This window comes from Dermacentor andersoni, chromosome 4 (assembly GCF_023375885.2).
Source record: "Dermacentor andersoni chromosome 4, qqDerAnde1_hic_scaffold, whole genome shotgun sequence".
Classification (NCBI taxonomy): domain Eukaryota; kingdom Metazoa; phylum Arthropoda; class Arachnida; order Ixodida; family Ixodidae; genus Dermacentor; species Dermacentor andersoni.
In genome coordinates this window covers 214,714,419-214,722,385 of record NC_092817.1, presented here as the reverse complement: position 1 = coordinate 214,722,385, position 7,967 = coordinate 214,714,419, and positions in this window count along the sequence as shown.

Here is a 7,967-nt window from a genome sequence, read left to right as displayed (position 1 = left end):
TTTAAATGTGTGTCACCTTTAACACCTACATTTCCGACCATGAATTCAGCAAAAGTCTGTAGCACATTTAGAACCTAGATTTTAAATGCTGTATAAGTTGTCTTCTTGTTCACTACAGTTGCGCTCGGCTTCTGGCTAAATGGGAGAGCACTTCTGCATAGCTTATTAGGGAACATTCTTATTTACATACCTTTTATTTATCTTGCCTACAATCCCGATCAAATGTTTATAGCACATGAATATGCTCTGCATGAATCTAACTTACAATGCCATCTTCAACAGCACCGTGCATGTAGCTGTTGTTGGTTCATTCAAGCTGAGCATTACTACAGCCTTTACCTGTAGGTATCATGGCATGAGAGCACAGAAATGGATGTGCAAAGACAGTTGGGCGCATTGAGACATCTTCGTAGTGTGTGAAAAGGTATCACACAAACAAAATGGGGAGAACACATGCACTTTTATATTTTCTCGTGCACAAGAAAGTAGGAGGAATAAAGTTTCTTTACTGTGCCATAGAAACTATATGTTTGCTTTAAAAGGTAATTCTGATTCATTGGATTTGTTCCTGTACTGTGTTTATTTTCTTGAGTGTGCTTTATTTTTTGGACTTTAATGTTTCAAACTCGTTTTTATTTTCACAGACTGAACATCCCACGTCTTGGTTTGACTTCCTGGTACAAGATACTTGCACTTAAAGAGCAGTGTACTTTTATTAAATGCGCAGATTTTAGCAGTATAACAGCAGTTCTTTAAAAAAATGTGTGCTGAAAATAAAGTGTTCCTACCCACATTTCTCGTTGTGTAATTATGCTTGTATTCCTGTATTTTCTTCAGCAAAACCACTTATATGGGGAATTGATCATGATAAGTGCTCATGAGCATTTTAAAGAACAGCCTTGAACCCTACTGGTGCACTGGTAACATGTATAGATGCAGTGAAATTGAAACAGAAGGCAAAATAGCAAACACCACTGCTTGATGCGGTATTTGTCAGACATGTATGTCAGCAATTTTCGCATAAGACGATATACTTAGCAGAGCATACTAGCACTACAAAGCACCCATCTCCCTTGTTAGGCATACATTACCACAGGCTCTTTAATGGTGGTCACAAGAGAGATGCTGGCTTTAATGAGAAACTATAGATGTTAAAGCCAGAGATGAAAACGTATTAAGAAATTATGCAATGCATAGCATTTACTCAGTTCAGAGAGCTTCCAAAGTTGCCATAACGTCTTGATAGCTGTGGATAAGGGAACAGTTGTAGCCTTATTTGGAGCATGAGAAATGAACATTAAGATTGAAACAGGAGTAACAACTCGTAATGCTATTAAAAAATCTTGCTATACCTTTAAAAAAGATACAGTGAAATGAAATTAGTGTCACAATTTCCTTTTATTTTTAGTTCATTTGAGTTGAATATACTGATTGTAGTAACGCAAGAAAGCAGAAGGGGTGAAGCACATTAGAAAAATGCTAGTCTGTTTTTATATGCTGCCTTCCCTACATTCAAAGTTCGGTAAAGTTAACTTAGAAAGCTACGGTGAAGCCATTTCTTGAGCCTGTATGGTGCATAACAGCAGCAATCGCCAGGCTAACTGCTAAGGTTTACAGTGCCTTATTTGTATTGTGTACCCTTTAAGTGCTGAGCTATTGAAAGATTGATTAAGGTGACCAACATGCTCAACCAGTAGCTTACTGAGTAAAATACATGGAGAAGGGTGGAAAGATAGAGAGCACAGGGGGGGTATTCCGTCTCGCCCTAGTGGAAATGTCCATTTCATCTGCTGCTGAAGTTCTGATTGGCTGGGCTGGGGTACGCATAAGAAGGAGACAGGCTCCCTTAGCTAATTTGCACTTCAGCAGAAGAGGATATGGACATGTCCACTAGGTGAATACTTACAGAACTATTTAACAGAGTACTTAGGTAACCAACATGCCTGCTATGCCAGCCTTGCTTTCAATGTATGTCTTAGTAAAAGTGTGAAATAACCAGGTTGGTGCATGAAAAGTTTTCCTGAGGGTGTGTGCCTTGAAGACCGTAGTGGTAATCACAGGAAACTGGGGTGGATCCAGATTAGCACCAAAGCGCAAGCCTTCATCGAAACAAATATGGAGGGAAGTGACTCCATGCTCTATTTTCTATTTCTATTTCTCAAACTTGTCAGCTCCCAAGTTTGCCAAGACCAAGTTATGTCAGAAGTTGATGAATCCTACATGGTTAATGTATAACTGCTTAGGCCAAAATTATTTGGATACTTTTTATGAGAACAACATATTTACTGGAAGTCTCAAAGTAGTTATGTTAGCGCAAAATACCTTTCACTAGTTGTGACGTCCTTGAAAGAATGAAAATGCTTGGTTTCTTTAATGATATTGCGCGACAAAAAAACGACGCAGACGTGAGAGAAGACGACACACCAAGCGCCGCACCACGACACACCACGTGCTAAGCACGCGTATGCTGCTCTTGGCAGCACGCGCGTGTGGTTTTCTGCCAAACCACGTGGTAAGCATGCACATGCAGCTCTTTCTAGCGCGTGCGGGTGGTTATCTGCAGAACCACGTGCTATGCATGCACATGCAACTTTTGGCAGCGCGCGCACGTTTGTTGTAGCTTCGACGGGGCGGCCGCACGGAGGATCTACGGCATGAGGCCTAAACGGCCGGGACGCGCAGCGCCGCAAGGAAGAGCCGGACTGCTTCAGTCGGGGACCAGCCAAAGAATGTATGTTTATTTCTGCGGAGGCAACTTACAGCGTTTGGCGCTGAGTGGCGCCCTGACGTAAACGACCCAAAACCGAAACCAGAAGTTAACACAGGATACCACATCACCTCTCCCTTGAAAGGAAAAATCCTCTACTCGCTCTCCTCGCAACAGAAGTAAGTCATGAGTCAAAGAGCACATGTTAGCACTGTAACACACATGTTTAGTGATGACATATTTACACAATAGAAAAAGATCTTTGGCTTCCCCATTTAAGAAAAACGCACAACATGAAAACTGAATATGATCTATTGCATTCCACTTCTGCAGAGTTTCAGTACCCGTCTTAGGAAGACGATGAGATGCAGCCTTGCACACACAGATAACATATGAAAAAAAAATTCACGAAGTAGAAACGGAGACAGTACAAACATCTGTCTGCCCCCTGGGACAGCACGGATGGGTGGCTCATTCGCCCTGAGCCTGACTCGAGACAGTCTCTGTGGCTGTCGTGGATTGGGCATTGTGCGTAAAAGCACTTTACACTCCATAGTCCCCCCGTAAGAATGCTAACGACTTTTAGTGTTAAAAAACTTTTTCGCATGAAAGACAACTTAGTATGGCGGCTACTACCATGGTGAAAATGTGCATACTACATGTTTATGCTGCAAGAAATGTATGGTATCTCTTCTGCGGGGATGCTAAGAAATGAAGAAAAGTGTTCCTACCACTAGGATCCACTGATAAATCTGCAGTATAGCAGTAAGTACTGCGTGCGCATAGCACCGTTTATGCTGCCAGAAATCCCCCCATTTGAAGGATACTACTTATGTCCTATTCACCTAACAAACAAGAGAGGAAATGCTTTTGGCGTTAAGAGCCGAATTCGCATGGGCGGGTTGAAACCTCTGTAGACAGTAACCCAAGGCAACAAGCTACTTGGAAACATAATCCTTAAACCGTTCCGGAGGTTGTCTATGGTGTGTAGACCTACGGAGGACTGGTTCAGGTTGTAGAGGAGGAACAGCAGAAGTGTTACTCGTATAGGGACTGGAAGGTGTGTCAGAGACCTGAGTGCCTTCAGGGGCAGTGTCTTGGGGAGGAGTGTCGCACGGACGCTCAGGAGACTTTTCTGCACGGGGTGAACCCGGTGGTGGTGGTGAGACACGTGGTTGCAAAGAAGGGGTTGCAGCAGGAAAATGAGTACCAGTAGGAACTGGAAAAAAAGGTGGAAAACTATCGTCAAAGGATGTCCCGTCATTGAAATTACTCCTTTCATTTGTTTCACCCTAACGTACCGAGTACTTCACCAGTTTAGACGCGTTCCAACGCTTGCCATTTTCAAGCTGGAAAGTACCTCGACCTACTTTGCGGTAAATCTTGAACGGACCGGAGTATTTAGGACCAGATTTCCGTGAAGTACGTACCCTAACCAGATCGCCTGGCTGAAACTGAGGACATTTAGTTGCGCGACGACGATCCGCATACTTTTTAGTATTTTCCTGTTTTTCACGTACTCTACTCTGCACTTCCTGGCGCAACTTTGGAGAAGCAAATTCAGGATGAATTGGAGGCATGTTTGCAACGTCCAGCAGAGTTCGTGTTTGTCGACTATGGAGCAGCATAGCTGGAGACACACCGGTAGTCATATGTGGAGTAAACCTGTATATTGCCAAGCATTCTAAGACCGCAAGTCTGAGGTCTCGCTGTTCTAAAATAGCAATCTGTATGAATTCTTTAAGGACACGGTTAAATCTTTCTACCTGGCCATTGGCCTGTGGGTAGTAAAGAGAGGACAAGAAATGCTTAATGCCTCTTTCCTTCAGGAAGTTTTCGAACTGTGCAGAAACAAACTGTGGTCCATTATCGGACACTATAGCATCAGGAAATCCTTCCCTACTGAATATGGACATGAGACTGTGCATGATGGCTTCCGATGTGACGGAAGGCATAAAAGCAACTTCGGGCCATTTGGAATTATAGTCAACCATGACCAAAGCAGAACGAGCATACTGTGGAGCACGATCAAGAGGGCCTATTATGTCTATGGCTAACTTTTCCCATGGTCTTAATGGCCATTCGACAGGTTGTACTGGCGCAAAAGATGGTTTGGCAGATTTATCTGCTTGTTGGCACACAAAGCAGTTTCCCACAAGTTCCTCAACTTGCCTATCCATGTGAGGCCACCAGTAGATGCCTCTCAATCTGAGCTTGGTTTTCGTGATGCCTAAGTGACCTTCATGAGCAATAGACAGGAGTGTCTGACGCAAGGAAGCATTAGGAACGATACGTTCACCTCGGAGAAGCAAATTATCCATGTAGGACAATTCGGACTGTACAGCAGCATACGCCTGTAATTCTGGCGGAAGGTCCGCCGCAGTTCTCCATCCTTTTGCTATTTTGTCTTTTAATGCTTGGCACACTTGATCTGCCTGTGTGGCTGCTTGGAATTCCTCCTTTGTAATACAAGATGAAACTAAACACACTATTTCCTCATCTAGTGCTGGTTCACATTCGGGAGGGACAGGTAGGCGTGACAATGCGTCCGCAATGACATTTTGGTCACCTTTACAGTACTGAATGGAGAAAATGTAATATAGCAATCTTGCATTCCATCTTGAAATTCTTAACGGTCGCTGTCCAGGACCCTTTGAAGATAGCAATGCGACTAGAGCTTGGTGATCAGTTCGTAGAGTGAACAGTCGACCCCACAAGTAAACATGCCAATGTTCACATGCAAACAGACATGCCAATGCTTCCCGTTCGCCTACGGAGTACCGTCGTTCTGCGGAAGATAACGTACGAGAAGCAAGAGCTCATTTCCGCATTTTTGCTGCAGGACGGCTCCCATGCCAACGTCAGAAGCATCAACCGTCCCAACAATGGACAGATGCGGTTGAAACATGCGTACCACAGGGCATGATGCAAGTACGTCTTTAATAGCCTGAAAGCTGCATTCAGTATCCCGATCCCAGACAAAGGTTTGTCCTTGCCTTAGGAGTTTCCTTAGCGGTTCCACTACGTCGGCATACTGCGGGATAAATTTAGCATAATATCCCGTGAGGCCCAGAAATGAATGTAGAGCCTTTTTGTCCTTAGGCTGTGGTGCCTCCACGATTGCCTGAATTTTACTATCCATCGGCGAAATGCCGTTTGCGGAAATTTTATGTCCTAGGAAAGTTAATTCTGGGACACTGAATACGCACTTGTGGTTAAGCTGCATGCCTGCATTACTTATCCTAGGCAGGACTGTTTGCGAATTTCTGTCGTGGTCACGTTGAGTGTGACCCCATACAAGCACATAATCAAGGTAGCACAAGGTGCCCGGACAGTCTTTCAAAACAGATGACATGATCTGCTGGAAAGCGGATGGCGCAGATGCCAAATCGAAACACACACGCTTGAAGCGGAAAAGACCGTCATGAGTTACAAAAGTAGTAAGCTCACGGCTTTTCTCGGATAATAAAACCTGATGATAAGCGGACTGCAAGTCCAACTTACTAAAGACAGTAGCACCAGCGAGTCGATGCAACAGTTCGTCAGCTCTCGGTAGTGGAAAGGCGTCGATGATGATAGCCTTGTTGGGGTCTCGAAGATCGACGCAAAGTCGAATGGAATTGTCCTTCTTTCGAACGACGACGAGCGGAGAAATCCACTCGGACGCAGTGACTCGTTCGATGACATCAGCTGATTCCAGGCGTTGCAGCTCGGCGGAGACTTGCTCCCGGAGAACCAGCGGTAGAGGACGCAGTTTCGCTGACACTGGTTGCACTGAAGGTCTGAGACGAACGTCGTGGACGAAGCCCTTTACAAGTCCCAATTGCCCTGAGAACAGATGGGCGAACTCTGTTGGAGCGTTGTGCGGAAGAGACGGAGGCTGAACGCTTGGGTCAGCTGGAAGTGCTGATACTTGACATGTGAGCGAAGACCCTTGAATGTCAATGCCCAAAGCTTGAATGGCATCTAAGCCCAGAAGAGAAGTGCCTTGGTTCGTGACGTGAAATGTCACTACTGCAGCGTTGTTGCGATACTTGACGAGCATGGAGAAACGCCCTGAATGCAGAATTTCTTGCTGCGAATAATTCTTGAGTCGAAGACTCGAAGGAAATAATGGAAAAACCTTGAAATTTTCTTCGTATAGGGAGCTGTTCATCATCGTCATCATCAGCCTGGTTACGCCCACTGCGTGGCAAAGGCCTCTCCCATACTTGTCCAACTGCCCCGATCATGTACTAATTGTGGCCATGTTGACCCTCCAAACTTCCTGATCTCATCTGCCCACCTAACTTTCTGTCGCCCCCCGCTACGCTTCCCTTCCCTCGGAATCCAGTCTGTAACCTTTAATGACCATCGGTTATCTTCCCTCCTCATTACATGTCCTGCCCATGCTTATTTCTTTTTCTTGATTTCAGCTAAGATGTCATTAACACGTGTTTGTTCCCTCACCCAATCTGCTCTTTTCTTATCCCTTAACGTTACACCTATCATTCTTCTTTCCATAGCTCGTTGCGTCGTCCTCAATTTAAGTAGAACCCTTTTCGTAAGCCTCCAGGTTTCTGCCCCGTACGTGAGTACTGGTAAGACACAGCTGTTGTACACTTTTCTCTTGAGGGATAATGGCAACCTGCTGTTCATTATCTGCGAATGCCTGCCAAACGCACCCCAGCCCATTCTTATTCTTCTGATTATTTCACCCTCATGGTCCGGATCAGCAGTCACTACCTGTCCTAAGTAGATGTATTCCCTTACCACTTCCAGTGCCTCGCTACCTATCGTAAACTGCTGTTCCCTTCCGAGACTGTTAAACATTACTTTAGTTTTCTGCAGATTAATTTTTAGTCCCACCCTTCTGCTCTGCCTCTCCAGGTCAGTGAGCATGCATTGCAGTTGGTCCCCTGAGTTACTAAGCAAGGCAATATCATCAGCGAAGCGCAAGTTACTAAGGTATTCTCCATTTACTCTTATCCCCAATTAATTCTTCCCAATCCAGCGCTGTTCATCAGCGACACCGTAACTCCTGTGTCCACGATTAACTTGAGTGTCGTATTCGCAATAAGGACTTCGGCGCGAATTGTTACCGGACGGAAATTGGGTGCTTGAATTGTAAGCACAAACGGGACTGTAGAGACTGATTTTGTATCAGCAGTAACGGAAACAAGCTGCGTTCGAGCAGGAGACTGTCGCTGCGTTCGGTTCCTCGAACGGCAAACCGAAGCGTAATGTCCCACTTTTCTGCACGCACGGCAGGTAACGTGCT